Here is a 16,391-nt window from a genome sequence, read left to right as displayed (position 1 = left end):
CATATATGTATTTATTTTTTAAATTATTTACTGTGTTATGTTTTCATACTACTCAAATCCCCTTAATTTCAACTGTCTTTCCCGAAATTCACCTCTCACATCTCCCCTTTCCTTCCTCCCCACTTACCCTCCTGCTCCAGCATTAATCTATAACTATTTTATTTCTCTTTCCTAATGAAATCTACCTGTACCCTCTATACCTATCCCAGTGGATCTACACATTGTAAGTCAGTAGTCTGATTCACGTGTGACTTCCAAGTCATACACCTTGCAATGATCAGCTTCATCATTTCTTCTGTCCGAGCCTTAGCCTTCTCATAACCAAAATGAAGAGACCACAGGTTTTCAAAATTCCTTTTCAGCTTGGTTATTTGTCCTCTTTTGGTGCAGAAGTCTAGGACCCTAGGGTATTTTTACATCTGGTTGTGAGACTCCCCTCTTCTCCCTCTCTGGTGATAGTCAAGGGACCATAAAGACAGAGACTTCTCCAACCTTTCCTACTTAGTAATATATGAACATAGATAATGTTTCCCTGTGGAAACTCTTTAATTTTCAAGATCAAATGGAGTAATCTATGATGCTTTTTCTTTTCTTTTCTTTTCTTTTTATTAGGTATTTATTTCATTTACATTTCCAATGCTATCCCAAAAGTCCCCCACCCCAACTCCCACTTCTTGGCTCTGGCGTTCCCCTGTACTGAGGCAGATAAAGTTTGCACGACCAATGGGCCTCTCTTTCCACTGATGGCCGACGAGGCCATCTTCTGATACATATGCAGCTAGAGACATGAGCTCTGGGGAGTACTGGGTAGTTCATAATGTTGTTCCACCTATAGGGTTGCAGATCCCTTTAGCTCCTTGGGTACTTTCTCTAGCTCCTCCATTGGGGGCCCTGTGATCCATCCAATAGCTGACTGTAGGCATCCACTTCTGTGTTTGCTAGGCCCCGGCATAGTCTCACAAGAGACAGCTATATCTGGGTCCTTTCAGCAAAATCTTGCTGGTGTATGCAATGGTGTCAGTGTTTGGAGGCTGATTATGGGATGGATCCCTGGATATGGCAGTCTCTAGATGGTCCAAGCTTTCGTCTCAACTCCAAACTGTGTCTCTGTAACTCCTTCCATGGGTGTTTTGTACCCAATTCTAAGAAGGGGAAAAGTGTCCTTCTCCCTGGAAATATAATGTAACATTATCTAGAGAAGGCATTTGAGACTTTGCCATTTTACTCTGGGTCAGGAGCCTGAACAAAATGGGTTGTGGATTCATTTGAAAAGATGCAAACTCACATATTCTGTATAACACACACACACACACACACACACACACACACCATGATCTTCATCATCGTCATTATCATCATCATCATTGCTTTGGGAAACCTACTATGACAGCCTGAGTAGAATGTAACAGGGAGAAAATCTAAGGCCTGTAAGGCAGAGTGATTAAACACCCAAGTTTTGCCTGGGTATTTTGCATACTGGTGCAATGCCTTTGGTTCCTGACACGTCATCCCCACAACGTTCTAAAGAGGGACCATTATAAGTTGATATCTAGATAGAATTATGCCCCTCAGAAAGATACGGTGAAGCTCTAGTGTCTAATATCTGGAAATGTGACCTTATTTGAAAATACCCTTTAGCAATACAACAACTAAATGAACATTTAATCATTAGCATATATCATTACCCAACATGGTAAGTGTCTCTATAAAGAAGATACAAACAAAATCAAAGAAAAATGCAATATAGTAATAATAGAACCAGAAATTAGCATGGCCCAATTGCATGGCAATGACACCAAAGGAGTGACAATAAATAATCAGAAAGTAAAAACAAACAATACAGGATTCTAGTAATCAGAATCACATCTGGTCATCAATATATCTTTGGTAAATTTTATACCCATTTCCTGATTTCAAAATGATTTAAACCAATTTCACTTGCTTTCCATATCCATGAATTCAAACAAGAACGTTCTGTGATATCCCCACCATCAACATCCAATTGGTACTCACTTATAAGTGGATATTGGCCATAAAGTACAAGATAATCAACAGACCCAAAGAAGCCAAATAAGATGGAGAAAACAAGGGAGGATGGTTGAATTTTTCTCAGAAGGGGAAACAAAATACATATCAGAGGTCAATAAAAGGAGGGACTTGAATGGAAGAGGAGATGGGGAGGGGAGAGGGAAGGTTCATATGTAGGAAGAGTGGGGACAGGGAAGGAAGATCAGCTGGGGGGGTGGGGGCAATCTTGAGGATGTGCCCGAGACCTGGGATGTGGATCGGCTATAGAAGGTCTAAGAGAGTGACTCTAGCTGTGTAGCTGGGATTCCTGGCCGATATGGATTGTGCAGTGGCCACTACCTATAATCAGGCAGGACTCCCAGTGGAGGGATAAGGACATCAACACTCTAACAAAGCCTTCGATCCCAAATGTGCCCTGCCTACAACATGTGCAGGGACAAAGATAGAGCAGAGTCTGAGGGAATGGGCAACGACTGAATGTCCCAAATTGAGACACATCCCATGGGCCAGAACCAATCCTCGACACTATTAGTGGTGCTCCCTCATGCTTGCAGATAGGAACCTAGCATAATTGTCTTCTGAGAGGTTCCACACAATGGAAAGAGATGCAGAGACTCACACCCAAACAGTAGATGGAGCTCCAGAATCTGGGAGAAAGATTAATGGTCCCAAAAAGGATAGGGACTACACAGGAAGACCAATAGAGAATCATGTGGATTCCCCAAACAGCTAGAGTAGAGGCTGTTCATGAGCCTGTTGCCTACTTTCTGGCCTGTGGATCCTGCACCCCTAAATGGACAGCCTTGTCTGGCCTCAGTGGCAGAAGATGCTCCTAGTTCCTTAGCAGGATGGGGTTGTGGCAGAGTGGGATGGGGGGTAATAGAGGGGTTGACACCCAGAGGGGAAGACTTATGTGAGGGAGTACTGGGAGAAGAGGAAGGGCTGATGCTGGGTTGTGAAAAAGAAAGCACAAAGCAGTCTTGTGACTTGGCTGCTTGTTTTGTTGTTCTCTTATTTGGCTCATTGTTTCCTTTTGTTTTGCCCAACATGAAACAGTGCTCTTGAATACGGTATTAAAATATGTAGAAACAGTAAAAGAAAGAGAAAGAATGAGGCTGTTGGAAACGAAGCTATCAGGAGAGACCCAGAGGCAATGCAGTGTATTGGAAGAATAATCATGGACATATTCCTTTGTCACTTGAGATGCCTAGCATTTATTTATACAATGAGCACAATCTATCAACTTTAAATTAATAGATATTTTGAATCTTTGGCTTCGTAAAATACGGATCTGCTTTTAGGCATAATTTCTTTTCAAGCAACATAATACTAGCCTCCCCATCCCCCACCTGAATGGCCTTAATTATATGTAGTGAATTTTGATTTAAATTTCCCTTAAATTTAATTTTAAGACTTATCACATATATACTAACATACAAGATATTTCCTATATATTCTGTCTTCTTGTGACTATTCACCCATAAACTACATAATGCAGATAATAGGGTAAAATTTGCATTTCTGACTCTACCAATATGAAGACTAGGGCTATCCTGTCTGTTTTCTATTTATTCTTCTCATTATAGCAGAGTATGCTTTATGCTGAAATTCCCTACACTTTCATGGTAATTTTTAGAGTTTTGTTGTTGTTTAGAAAGAGCTGTGCCCCACTGAATGGCCAAGGAAGCAAGAACAGTCTACAATATAAACTTTGCTTCCTTGAAGGGTTTGTGTATGAAATGTACTTGCTAGTATATTGGAAGTGCTATAAGAGAAAGCACAACATTTTGAGATGGTCAAATTGAATGTCTTAAGGCAAAGTCCATTTGGGTGTGACCTAATTTGCCAAGATGACTTCTTAAGCCCATGGAAGCCAAAAGTCAATTACAGGTTAAACACATGGCCACTAGGTTCATCTCAAGAACTGACAGAGTTTCAATTTTATGTTTCCATGGCAACCAGAGGGCCATCAGCTGGCAAGAAACAAGATGGTTCTGGTGTTACTTATCTTTTCCCATTCTTATTTTCTCCGTTTAATTACACATCTCTGTGTATGAGATTGTCCTTTGAGTCTCTAACCAAATCTTCTCATGCTCATGGATCCAATGGAAAAATAGGAAGGGTGCACCTCATGCAGCATCAACTATTGTCTATGTATTATCTATTCTGTTTAATACAGTAATGAGGTGGGTATTACATAGGCTGCACAGTAATGGAGAAACAGGTAATCTTCCTGGGGTATGATAACATGCATAAGGTTAACTAAAATGATAAATCATACATGTAAAATAGTAATTGCTACCTGTTCTTAAATATCATATGGGTCTATCAGATGCTGCCATCATTTCGGTGGACACCAAACAAGAATCTACTACTTCTTTTGGTTAGGGGAAAAAAAAGTTGTCTAGAATTCTACCTATCTGGGAACATGGAATGTGAAAGTACAAATTAAACAATAGCAACAACAACAACAACAACCATGATTAAAGTTTTGTACTTGGAGCTGGATGGATGACTCAATTAATTAGTAAAGTATTTATGAACAAATATGAAGACCCAAGATCAGACACCAAAAACTCATACAAAACCCAGATAAAATAACATATATCATTAATCCCAATGTTCTCACAATAAACTGTGAGGCAGAGAAAGGCAAATTCCTTAGCAGGTAGTTAACACAGCACACAAGAGATCCTATATTAAACAAGGTAGAAAACAAAGACCAATATCTGAAATCGTCCTCTGATCTTTATATGAATTCCTTGGTAGACACATGTTTGCATACACACGTGCATATGCACACATGCACTTTAAAAATATGTATTTTTTTCTATCAACCATCCTTATCACACTGGCACTTCTGTAGTCTAGACACAGGTTTAGTAACTAAGATGCTGACATTCTTGGAAATTTATTATGCATAGTGTTTAACCATGTAGCATTTCTTCAGGTAGATCTTACTCTTAAGCCAATACTGCCAATTATTTGCATTTGTCATGAAGCAAATTTTTTGACTATTTATACTTCTTTGTTCTTGTTCATATAAGATGATGAAATAACACCTACTCCATAGGACGTTTTGCATGTTAATGTATTTTATGTAAAATACCCTGTTTAGTGCCTGATCCCTCCCTGAGAAGAACACAATATTAGTTCTAGACACATCAGACATGGAAATCTATAAATTTGGAAACAAATCAAAGTAAGTCTGATACAGGCCTACATTCATTAGCCACACCAAATCTGAAAATTGTTCAATTTCTTAACTCCCGGTCATGAGATAGGGTAAAAGCAACTATGGGAAAATACATAGACATCATTGTGAGAGCGTACGAACTCAAGTTTATGATTGTATTACTTAGAAATAATCAGAGGTTTATTCTTGCTCATGTACTCATTGGGGGAAACGAAACGAGTGAGTTCCCCAGTCACCATTATTAGTGAATAGCTATGCTCCAGGAGCCCTCCTTTGCTGCCTTCCTGGTATGATGGCTCTCCTTATACATCAGGCACCCTGGTCTCCTTTCTTCTGGCTGGAATCCATTGGTCCAGGTCTCTAATATTTTAGAATTTTAGAGTCTTAGAAGAAATGGAAGGTGATGATGTGATCATATCATAATCTCAAAAAAAATCTAAAGTAATGTTTTGGGGAGGAACACATACACACATTATATCCCTCCTTCCTCTTTTTCAAATTCCTGTCTTTTTTCAATAATTGCTGTTAGAATCATGCATAGTTTCTTAAACACATAAGTACAAGCTGCTCTATCTGTATGTTACTTGTATGTATGTTTTTAGGGATGCTCATTTAATATTGGATTACTAATTGGCGTGCTCTTTTCTGGGTATGACTATGTATCCTGCTCTCAGAATTCCTTAGTTGCCAGTAGTTCTTTGTATAGTATTGAAATCTGGATTTTTCCTCCATCCACATTAGCATATCTACTGTGGACCTTGTTCAGCTATGGTTCAGACCGCCATGTTGATAAGCATTTATAGGTGTAGTTTCTGATACTTCTAGGGGACACAATATTACAGCAAACTCCTTGATTCCTGGCTCTTATGATGTTTTGGCCCCTTTTACAATGATCCCTGAACCTTAAGTATAGGAGTTTTATTGTAGATAAAGGCTTGATATATCCTGGACTCTAGACCTTCACATTTTGACTGGTTGTGGTTTTTTAGTGATGGTGTCCATCATAGTTGAAGGAGAACAAAAGCTTTCTTTAATAGGAATAACCAAGAACTTTTTCTAAGTATGTCAATATGCCGTTCTGCCGTTCTGCCGTTCTGCCTCTAACACTTGTTACTAATAGTTGACTGTGATTCACCAAGTTTAGTGTTACCTGGATCCTCTACCTAGAAAGTGGTACACATGGTGCCAGTGTTCCTACGTCCTCTCCTGAAGCATAGTGAACATCCAGTAAATAAACATGTGAGCTAGCAGATGACTTGAAGGTATAGAGCAGCCCTGTGTGAGGGTCTGATACACAGAAGTTACTCTTGCTTCGGTGTGATAGTCAATTTCAATTTTCATCTTTACCAGATATAGAGTTACCTAGGAAACAGACTTCTAGGTATGTCTATGAGACTGTTCCCAGAGTAGTTTAAGCAAGGATGGAAGGCCCACAATGGGGGAAGTACCATTCTTTGAGATGGAGTCTTGACTGAATTGTAAAAAGGAGAAATTGAGTGGAGGGCCAGTATCTCTCTGCTTTTTCACTTGTAAACTCAGTGTAACCTGTTTGTCACATTCCCATCACCATAGCTAATGCTGCTCCTGCTAGGTCCTGTCCCTGTCGGGACAGATAGCACCCTCAAACTCTGCACCAACACAAATCCTTTGGATAGGTTGCTTTTTCATTTGATTTCAGAGATTTTGTCACAGCCCCGAAGAAGAGTAACTAATATACTTAGCAAAAGTCAGAGCAGTGTGTGGGGACTTTCGGACCACTGCAGCCTAGAGTGTGGAGACAATACACAGAGCATCTACCCCAAAGGACTGACTCTATAAACTCAAGCCTCCTCACACCTAAATATTTCTAACTTTGAATATTCAAAGGACTGTATTAGAAAGAGGTTAGTATTGAAAAATGACGATACAATTTAAACTTTGAGCAATACTTATAAACACAAAGATAAAGGTCTTCTCATCTCTGGTCTGAAAGACTAATTGATGAAGGAAACATTTTTTTTTTCTTTTCTGTAAAATGGCCTGGGGCTAAGAAGATACTCAGTAGCTGACATAAATAGAAAAGAGAAGATGTATCTGGAATCCAACACAGACAGAACTCTTAAGAATTTCTTTACTCTCTTCTGGCTACAATACTTGCCAGTACCTTGGTAAGGAGGAATAAACGTATGAGTAAGTCAATGTGTATCAGAGCTCAGCTAACACAGGGCCCAGTAGAAGGCATCCTTTCATCTTTCCTTTGGACCAGGAACAAAATATCAGACAAGTCAAAATCCAATGTGAGCAAAGCTTGGTAGCAGCTTTCTTTAGAAAAATGTTTTCTGACTCAGGTTTATTCTGCTCTGTGTGAGTCACAGGTTACCAAACTTAGCACTTTCTTTCCATTGTGGAAACTCTTCATAATGAATAGGCCCAACGTTGTCCCTATGCTGAAGGAGAAAACACACACACACACACACACACACACACACACAGTCACACACACACACACACACACACACACACACACACACACACACACAGTCACACACACAAGAATGCTTTCCTTTGTGACTTTTCAGCAACTGGCTGCCTAACAGAAACCTGCAGCATTCACTTGGGCTACAATGGCCCCATTTGTCAAATTGTTGTTCCAGTGAGCTAAATAATGCTCCCATGGAGAGAAAAAGTTAATCTCCTTTCTGCAAAGAGCTCCATTTCCACCCTGGGATGCAGCTCATTTGCATCCCAGGAGCTGAGTCTGTGCTATTATGCAGCCACAGCAGAAAGGTTCAGAGGTTAACCACATGGTGTGTTAACAACAATTTCCTTTCATCCTTTTAAAGTTATTTTCATTTCATTAGCTACCCCCTTGCTCTTTAATTATGCTCTGTTTAGGTTTGCTTGCTGCCATCATCAGATTTCTGTGAGGGGAAAGGCTTTGCTCCCTTCAAGCCAGTATGCGCACGCATGCGTGCGCACACAAATGTACAACATGTTCTTTCTTTGGGACTGTGCCTGGGAAATTGCTCCTGCTCTCACGCAGATCTCTTTGTTTTCCTTCCACCCAGTTCAGACAGTTGGAGAGCATCTTCCTTCGCACTGGTCCACCTCATCACCTTGCTTACCTTGTACAGCAGCCTCCACTCATTGACTCTGGCTTCCGCAGAATCTGTGCCTTCCCAACCCCCTTGTTGCTCCTGCCTTTAATTAAATCCTAGTCCCCAACCACTGCTGCCAAGATTCACAGATACCCTGAAATGCTCCACATTAATTAACCAGGGCGCCACAAACTCTCCAAGCTGGAATATTACAAGTTGGTAAGATTCGAACATAGGAGGAATTCTAACAGGTCAGGAAGTCTGTAGGAGCCAGTATAAAAGGGGTAGGTGTAAAAAGGAAAGGGCATTATAAAGGACTTTGACTATCTGATATAGAGCTACAGTGAATTTGGAGACTTACCTTTTTTCTGTATTCTTCTATACTTTTTTTTTTTTTTTTTTTTTTTTTTTTTTTTTTTTTTTTTGCCTCTTTCCAATGAAGTACAAGAAATTAAAGTGACAGTGAAGTAAGTTACATCCTGCATAGCTCTCTCAGATCCCTTTCAAGAGTTATCCGGGATATTCCCCAGAGCACTATGCTAATTAGACATCACCTTTAAATATTCTGCATTTACAAACTTATCTTGGGAAGTTTAGAAAGAGGAACTAAATGGGTACATCTGATAACAAGGCACGGAAGTAAGACAAGAAGCAGATCTGACTCCAGTAATTATTGACTGAGGCAAAGAGGAAATTAGCAGCTAATAAGGTAAGAACATATCTGATGAAAAGATTTTTAAACAATTCTGGAAAGAAATTGTCCTTCCATTTCCCTGTATTCCGTATTCCCGTATTCACTGTAGTGTGAAGGACTCACTCTCACAGGAAGAAATCACGCACTATGTAACTTTCTCTGAGACTACTCCTATCTGCTTTGGCCCACATTTCTACTGGTTTATCTGTTATTTTATGTCCCACAGATCATACCTACTGGCTTTTGCTTTCTCACTTGAGACTGAGAGAAACTTTGTTCTGTCAAGAGTTGTGTTTTCCATTGTTTTCTGTTTTCTTTTGTATTCAAGTTACTATTCTAGACTTTGGGCTGAATTCTTCCCCCTGTGTGACAGTCACAGCAGCCATGCTCTGTCTGCTGAGATATCCGGAATCTTTTGGAACACTTGTAGAGCATGCTTTTCCCTTTTCTACACCAAGTCTGTCTTCCTGTGACAGTGTATTCCTGGCTTAGAAAAGACCTAGTCTACGTCCGAGCTGCCAACACTACAAACCAGAGGAAGATTCTTCAAATGGATTTCAAAGAGACATCATCTAAAGATACAGCTACTTCAAAGACCAACAGAACTGTCATATTAGAGAGAAAGTGGATACTTTTTAAAAAGATCAGAGATGAGACTGGGGAGATGGTTCAGCGGTTAAGAATATGCACTGCTCTTACAGAGAACCCAAGTTCAGTTTCTCACAGTCATGTCATGTGGCCCAGGCTCACTTATAACTCTACTCAGCAGGCATCTGCAGTTGCCTCTCCCTCACCCCTCCCACCACACACATACAAAACATCTAAAACAAAAATAAAACTTAAAAATGCATTTAATTGGAGAATATCGCAGCAATTATGGGAGAAAAATTAAGGGTCTTAACTTATCAAAAACAAAAGTCACAGATTCAAATATTAGATTATAAAAGGCTCTCTGACCCACAAGTGCAAATGAAAGACAGAGGGACAGAGAGAAAACGAGAACAGGGTTTTAGTCATCATTTTATCATCAACAGGGTTCAGTCTTCCTGCTTGTGAAGCATAGATGGTTTGACAATTGGTTAAGCTGGGAAAATTATTTTTATGTCTACCACTTTGATTTTTTTGCTCTTTACTTGCTTATTTAAATGAAAAAGAAAAAAGATCTTCAAATGTAGTTGGTAAGAAAGTGTTGTTCTATGCAGATTATCTGGAAATTTGGGAAGAAAAGGCTATTACCATGGCTATTGTCACTGAGAAATCCTGAAGGGTTAAACCATTAAGGGAAGTGACTAGTTCACAGAGAGACAATAAGGTAGAGACACATGAAACCCTGTGAAAGATAGCGCGTGCTATAAATAAGCACCAGGTCCGCAAAAGCAAACATCTACTTTCAATTCTTATATATTGCAACTCTTGCAATTTATTTATCTGAAAAAATTTACATTCCTCAGCGAAAAACACAAAACACTGTTGATTCACGTGTATGCCACATCTCTTGTTGCTTTTTTTAGATATGTGGAGAAAACATAAATCTATTTTCAGCAATAGAAAATTAAGCACTTGGGTTATTTTATTGTAGAGAGGACTAGAACATGAATATTAATTCATTGGCTAAAGAACAAAAGCTCATGACCAAAAACCATCATGGCTTCATGAGTCAGGCTTCTGGGAAAGAGAATTCAAGACCCATGCTGCCTTGGAGGTTAGTTCTAGCTCTGAGAATTTTGGCAATAAAACCATCTTAAAGAATGTTCCAGAAAGGGAAACATATTTCTGAGAAATTTTCCTTGACAAATTATATATTTGGCATGATTGTTTGCTTCCTTGTATGATCATTTCAGTCATTTATTAAACTGTTAAATGGAGTATACTGTGCTGTGTTATAGAAGCATGGAAATAAATCAGAATATATTATTTGCCCTGTAAAAGCTTGCAATGTACTGACATAGACCTGTAAACCAGTGAATAATGAAAATAACTATTTGTTTCATAACTGTACAGGCTAATTATTATGGTCGTGTGGCACAACAATTTACAAATTACAATTCATTTAATTCCCCTTTGAGATATATATTATTATAATAAATGCATAGTAAAACATCTATAGGTCAGGGTTGGAAAAATGGTTGAGCAGTTCAGAGTTGTTGCTGTTTTTGCAGAGGACCCAGGACTGGTTCCCAGGAGCGTTGGGTTCATCTGTGACTAGTTCCACAGGGGTCTGAAACCTTCTTATGACATCTTCAGACATCAGGCACACATGTGTTCCACACACATACATGCAGATAAAACATCTGTGCATATAAAATAAAATAAGCAAATCTAAAAGTTTATTTTGTTTTGTTTGTTATTTAAAGAAACTATGGGCCAAAGAGATCCAGGTACCAGTCCAAGCCAATGGTACTGAGAAGTGGCTCTTCCTGAGCACTAAGACACTGAAATCTGGACCACCACAGCAAGGTTTGTAAAGTCCAAAACAGCTGGAAGGAAAGGAGTAAGTTATAAACCACCCAAAAAGAGGCAGAGAAGGAACGATAAGTATTCAGAGAAGAAATATTTAGGTGTGAAGACTAATTTGCCTTGCACAGCAATTTACCCCTGCGTATTTCTGTGCTACGTTCAGAAATGGAATATACAAGGAGAGTCAATTAAAAAAAAAAAAAGAAAAGAAACCTGGTACAATGATTGTGAAAAACAGGATGACAGAGAAGAGTGAATCAATACACAAATCATAATCATGAATCTATATTCTGCATAAATAATCAAAATAATATCCATACCCCAAAGAGACACCTGTACTTCCATGTTCACTGTGATTTATGCAAAATAGCAAGATGTGCAAACAGACCAAGTGTCTAAAAATAAACTCAACAAAAGAATTGTAAAATGTACGCAATGGAATTATATCCAGTCTTTAAGAGAGATAGCTTGACTCTTGTGGGAACATGGCTGAATCTGGGGGACATGATGTTAAGCAAAATAATGCTGACCCAAAACAATCATGTGATTATATGAATATATGGAGTTTTAAAATATATTGAATATATAAAATCAAGGAAAAGTGAATTTTAAAAGTGGTTTCCATGGAAAGGAGAGAAAACCTGGGAGATGCAGGTGAAAGCATACAGAGTTGCATCTTTATAAATATATGATGAAGTAAGTCCAGAGATCAAATAGACTTCATTAAATTATAGCAAATTATGTTGTTTGGTACACTACAAGTTTTCTCAGTACTCTAACTACTCACATGGGCACATATACACAGAAAGCAACCGTGCCCCATGATAGATACCATTTTTAATTTTCTTCATTCATACTCCTTAAAACCCTGATGTAAACTGTATGGTCCCACATATATGATGGATCCAGGAATGTACTTGACCTGGTTAGTGAGGGAATGAAGACACCAACACACAGAGACACATGGACACAGAAAATCTGGGATTTGGCAGACTGGAGAAACTACAGCATCCAGGAAACTCAGTGTGATTATAAGAGGTGAACAAGGAAGTGAGGTTATTGCATACAGCTAAACAAGGAGACAGGGTTTATTGTATACAGCTGGATCAATGGGACAGGTTTAGATAATCTTGGTGGACAAAGTCTCCATAGTGGAGAAGTCTTCAGACTCTAAATACATGGAAAAGGAGAGAAAGCTATACTGGATATTTTCTGCATGTACTGCTTACATTAGCATTCAGGCCAGAGAAGTCTTTACCATTTTCCTGAGCCTAGTTCAGGGAGCACTTTGCCATTTTTTTTCTATGGGTCTGAAACTTAGGTCATCAACACAACTGTGCCAATGTCAACAGCACCCATTCACATAGGACTTCACTTAGGGTTCCCTCCACTCCCTACAATAAGCTCATGATAAAACTATAAAGAAAAAGTTCTAATTTTCCATCCTTTGAACTCTTTGCAAGCCTATAAAAATGTGCCACTTTGATACCTTGAACATGGAACAGAGACTAGACTTAGAAGAAACAATTTAGGCCACATGTTTTTAATGCTCCTTGTGAGTGGATGGTAATCGTGTGACCCACCTCCACCCCAGAGGCTTATGGATGCTTACATAATCATCAGAGGGTCAACCATGGGGTGAGTGCAATATCTATATTGCCTGCTCTGCACACGGATGAAGTGTAATGTTTGGTTGTGTGTCATGGAATTAAGAAAAGCAATAGAAGGTTAGGCATCCAGGCAAGGTGTCTAGAGGTGAGAAATAATGTCTCAGGATGGAGATTCCCAAAATATTGCCAGAGTGGTAAAAAGGGCTAGAATTAATTTTTCTAAATGAAATGTTAGAACCAGTGGTTTTCCACATAGATACTATTTGCCTTGTATTTGGGGCAGACAATGTGTAAGAATGCAGTCAGGTATTAGTTCGACTCTGGAGGTTTAATAGCAGAATTTAATGAAAGCCAGGATAACAATTCTGTGCCTATATTCAATTATGTGTAGGCACAAAACAGGAAGATACTTTGCCAGCTTGTTCTTTCTCTCTCAACGTACTGTAGACAATATAAGTAGCTACAGCTGCCATGCCTTAAGCCTCCTTGATGCTCTGAGTTTAATTAGACTGTTAAAAACAGAAAACAACCCAGACAATTGATTAAATATAAATGAAAGGAAAGGAATATGTTCCTAAGAAAGACAGAGTAAGACAAGTTGTTTGAGTGGAGGGCAAACATGTGTTCCTTGGCTGCTGTGTTCATCTGCTCAACTCTGCAGCTGCAGCTGTAAAAGGATTTTGCAGAGTAAGGGAATGGTGAGCTGATGGTGTTTGCTTGGGAAAGGTGCAAGTTAGCAACAAAAGAAACAAATACTTGTACCAGTCCCACAGAAGAGGCTAAGCAAGTGGATTCTTAGGTACCACCTGGATTCCTAGTACCACATAATTTGTTAATATCATCTAGGTTCAAATTATTAAATTTTCCACAGACTATTTATTAGCCTGTTATTTCATTATTCTTGCACAAAAGATCAGATATTAAGTACTCAGTGTTAATGAAATTGTTAAGTACTAGCAGGAAAATAATTTACCTAGCCTTTCCTAAGATGGAAACACCAGGAGACACATTTAGTCTCAAACTATTCTGTGATAAAGGCAGAGTAATAATGCCTATCCTACTTCTGAGAAGAAAAAAACGTTAAAGTGTCTTAAGATCATTGCTGACATCATACAGATAGTATGTTTAAACAAATTGCACATGAACTATATACATGATGCTTTGGGCAAGTATTTCTAACACACCTTACAGACAGAGTCTTGCTTTTGTGCGTAGGGGCAACTCCCTGTGTAAAAACACTGACACCCACTTTTGATATCAGTGCATCAGAATTCTCTATTTATTTGTGCAAATGCATATGACACCTCTCAAATGAGAAAAATGATGGTTTCTTATGCTTATTTTAATGGCTTCCATTGCATGGATGGTGAGTTAAACTATAACCCATGGCTCCTCCATTATGCCCTGACATTTCCAAGTAGCACATTGGAGCAGTGGGAAATGTGGTTATTTGTTAGAGTTCTCATTATTAGTCTACCCTGCACCTCTCTGTCTGTCCTCCGTTCCCCTAGAGTTCTTGCCAAGATGCATATGATATTTAGTAGGTCTGAAATGGTAGGTTGACATTTGTGACAAGGGTCAATTGATTCACATGCTACTGGCTAGAGGATAGAACTTTTGAATAGCAAGATTTAATAAACAAAAACCCAAAACAAAAACAAAAAAAGCTTAGATTCAGTCAATTGCAAAATGGTCCATTCATTGAATGGCAAGTAGGGAAGCTTAAAAAAAATAGATCAGATTTGGTCCAATTCTAGCTTTGCCATACTATAAGTAATTTATGCCTTCATAATGTATAAATTGAATCTAACATTCAAGTCCCTTTTAGGCTACTGAAAATACTGAAAATATGAAAATAATGAAATATGAAAATAATGAAAATGGCATTGTTCAAAGCCACTCTGATTTGTAACAGGATTGTCATCCTGGTGGCTGAAAAGGTAAAAGTTCTAACCAAAGAGAAATAACATAAGATGCAGACCCTGGATCTTCCCAAAGCCTGCCCTCCAGGTTTGGGTGGAAGAACACAACAATTACACAGATTCAATAGTCCATGAACTAACATACCAATTTTACAAGCCTAGGAATAAAATTTAATATGTAACAATAACCTTATCTTGTCTGTCAAAGAACTGATAACATACTTAGCACTTAGTCTTATCTCCTTGTGCCTCTTCCCACAGTGTGTACTTCTTCCACATAGAACTCCTACCACAAAATGACATGGGTCTGTTCATAGCATTGTCTCTGCCTCAATACCAATTTCTTAGAAACTGGAGGCTGCATCTTATTGACAGGCTGAGCTAGAAAGATTCATTGTATTGCTGGGTGGTGACCACTAATTATATTTACAAGGGAATATGCATTGGAATACATTATTTTCCTGTGCCTAATTTTGTACTACATTGTGGTCTCCCCCCACCTGCTTGAACCTGCTTGCTCAAGGGTGGAGCTTCCTGCTCATTCGTCCTGCCACGCCTACTGCTGGACCCTGCCTTTGCTGCTTGGAGGAGGCACACATGTGTTTGTCCTGCTACAGGACCCTGAGTTACTTGGCGGGAAATCGGGTTCCCTCCCACTTCCTTTATAACTGAGTGTCTGGAAATAGTAAAATTGAGCTTTGATCAGAATCTTGTCTTAGCNTCATTCCCTTCTCTCGCCGCCTAGCCCCTCTTCTCTTCCAGGTTCCAGGTCTCTTCCAAAATGCCTTTCCAGGCTAGAACCCAGGCTGTGATCTGCTGGCCGGACACAACATTTGGCGCCCAACGTGGGGCTGAGAAACAGCAAAAGATTTTTGGAAGAGACACTGCTGGTTTGGAGCTCCATGGAATAATTAAAGGATAAAGGAAATTCATACCGGAGAAGGTATGGGCTAAGCTGAGACAGCGTTAAGCCCGAGCGCTGGTTCACTTAGGTTCAGCAGTGAAGCTTAAGAGGAGCTAGGCACAGGCGGTAGGCCGTGGCTGGAAAAAGCTACATTGTTCGGTGTGAGAAAGGAAAGGGTTTATTAAAAGGAAATTAATACAGGCGGATTGCCGCAGTTATAAAAACTGCATCATGAGGGAGGAAATTGTCCCAAATAGCAGGAGTACTCTGCCCCATTTTGTGTCTTGTTTAATGTCTGGTGCACCAATCTGTTCTTGTGTTCAATTCATGTATGTTCGTGTCCAGTCTGTATGAATGAATGTTCTATGTTTTATGTTGGATAACAAAGATGGTATAAAAAACTTTATCTGCAAAGCCAAGAGCTGCCACGTGTTTCAGCCAAAAACCAGACACGTGGCAGGAGGGCCCCTGATGGAAAAAATGTTCGTTTTAAGAAAAAGCAG

The 16,391-nt window shown here is 39.2% G+C and overlaps 1 protein-coding gene across 38 annotated transcripts in view; it reads right to left on the bottom strand.

Annotated features, from left to right (window-relative positions):
- Nrxn3 (neurexin 3) overlaps positions 1–16,391 on the bottom strand; it is a 1,604,379-nt gene that overhangs the window by 192,845 nt on the left and 1,395,143 nt on the right. The gene's annotated exons all lie outside the window — the stretch shown is intronic.

The sequence above is a fragment of the Mus caroli genome, chromosome 12, assembly GCF_900094665.2.
Source record: "Mus caroli chromosome 12, CAROLI_EIJ_v1.1, whole genome shotgun sequence".
Taxonomy (NCBI): domain Eukaryota; kingdom Metazoa; phylum Chordata; class Mammalia; order Rodentia; family Muridae; genus Mus; species Mus caroli.
This window is presented reverse-complemented; position numbering and strand designations above follow the sequence as displayed.